Source organism: Trachypithecus francoisi, unplaced genomic scaffold, assembly GCF_009764315.1.
Source record: "Trachypithecus francoisi isolate TF-2019V2 unplaced genomic scaffold, Tfra_2.0 Lachesis_group12, whole genome shotgun sequence".
NCBI classification, from domain to species: domain Eukaryota; kingdom Metazoa; phylum Chordata; class Mammalia; order Primates; family Cercopithecidae; genus Trachypithecus; species Trachypithecus francoisi.
This window is the reverse complement of record NW_022681457.1, coordinates 77,311,020-77,313,401: the sequence shown is the minus strand read 5'-3', so window position 1 is coordinate 77,313,401 and position 2,382 is coordinate 77,311,020.

Genomic DNA, 2,382 nt, shown 5'->3' with positions numbered 1-2,382 from the left:
CAAATCAAGCCCCATTTCCTTCTTCTAACAAGACCCTCACCTCTTCCTAATGCTGGTGCAAACCTTCCTGAGGCTTAGCTTCTTCCATTTCATGTCTCAGTTCTCTCCAGACATCCTTGGCCTCACATTTATTTTACATCTGCCCACAACCCTTTTCAACCTTTATCTCACAGCTCACATCATAATCACATGGATGTAGCAGTTCAATCAGAAAATTCGCATGCCTGAAACATACCTCCTTTTCCTGCATTTGCCCATGATGTGGCTTCTTCTGGATCGTTCTCTCCCCAAGAAGTCAACTTTCTCCCTCCCAAATTGTCACCAGTCATCCCTAGGTCCCTGCAGCCCCTAACACACACACATACACACATTCATGTCTACCTTAGGGTACGGCTTGCTCCTGTTGAATGGGCAGACATGGTTCCAGCACCGACGGATGCTGACCCCAGCCTTCCACTATGACATCCTGAAGCCCTACGTGGCACTCATGGCAGACTCTGTACGAGTGATGCTGGTGAGTCCATGTCTCTCTCCTCTCCCCACACCCACTCACAGCACACACTCTCATGAACTTCATTCCTAACTCTATGTCCCACAGGTGGCCATAGACATAGACACATGGAACAACACTCTCATGTCATTGCTGTGAGAGTAGAGGGTTCCCCAGAGTTGTATAAGGTAGGAGAACACCCAGGCATCAGGTCAGATCCACACTTTGTTTCCCCACCATAGGAATAGAGATTCATGGTGAACACAAGGCCCTTCTCCTCCCACTTTGAAACCTTCAGCACAAGGGACTGGAGGAGTATGCAATCTTGTTGGACAGCAGGACTTCCTATGCTGGCTGGCCTGTGCAATGGCAGCCTCACTGGCAGCATGGACAGGCCAAGATGTCACCCACCCAGGCTCTGGCCTGGGGCCCAAGGTTTCTGCATGGATTTAAGCCACCCTTGGAAGGAAATGAACACCAGGTCTATGTTCTCAGGGCAATATCTGCCATAGCATCATCTCCGATCAGGACTCTGATTTCTCACCCAAGTGGGCCCAGCAAATTTTGATGAATGGAAAAGAATTGAAGTCCCTGTTTTCTCTACAACAGAGTGCCCATACTAGCCCCTTAAGCTATCTTTGGCACTGAAACTTTCCTACTAGTCCCTCAGAACTAGCTCAGCTCTCAGAACACTGAAGAGTCCCCCATTATTTATCCCAGAACAACAATAACAACAAAATTTTCACAACCATATGTCCTAACTGAATCTCAAAATTCAATACTTAATCCATGCTATTGTGAGAGGATCTGTTTAATGTTGTATTAAAACTGCATGAGAATTAGGTATCAGTTTACCAACACTGGCTTTACAGTCCCAGTTTCTACAATGCATTTGCTCTGTAAAGGGAGGAATCCCAACCAAGATATCTGCAAGCTACAGGAAAAAACAAGATATCTGCAGGTACAGGAAAAAGCCAGGCCTTATTAGCAAAGCACTTCTTGGAGATTAAGAAGGTTCATGTCCCCTCCCACCACAGGACAAATGGGAAAAGCTCCTTGGCCAGGATTCCCCTCTGGAGGTCTTTCAGCACGTCTCGTTGATGACCCTGGACACCATCATGAAGTGTGCCTTCAGCCACCAGGGCAGCATCCAGGTGGACAGGTCAGTGATAACCCTCCAGTTGCAGGGCCCTTGTTCTTATCAAGTGGAGTGCACATACCTGAGGGGCAGGTGGGGGAGCATGAAGGCTCACCTCCACACAAAGGAAGAGTCAGTCTCTGACCAAACTCTAATTCCGGTCCAGACCAAACAAAGTCTCAGGAACAGATGCCTAATTCCTAGCACAGGTGGACCCTGGTTGTTCATACCATCTGATAAAGGTCAAAGGATAATAAGGCTGTAAGATAGCAGAAACATTGCCTCAAGGCTGCTTGTCCCCATTATCTGAGGCTGCCTCCTTTCAGACCCCATTCTACTTCCGGGTAATGGGCCCACCCCTACTACGGTCTCTTCTTCATACTCTCCCTCAGGAATTCTCAGTCCTACATCCAGGCCATTAGTGACCTGAACAACCTGACTTTTTCCCGTGTGAGGAATGCCTTTCACCAGAATGACACCATCTACAGCCTGACCTCTGCTGGCCGCTGGACACACCGCGCCTGCCAGCTCGCCCATCAGCACACAGGTTCTGTCTCTTCCTCTTGTCTCCCAGCCTTTCCCAGGCATGTGAAAGAACCTGCCCTGACTCCTCAGGCAGAGAAGGCCCCTAGGAACCCTGCAGAAGCCAGAACACACTCAGTCTGGGGAATTCCCTTGCTCAGGGGCTGGGAGCCGAGACGTGAGGGGCCACACTCTGTGCCTTGGTTTATCAATGTCCCCACATGGAGGTAAC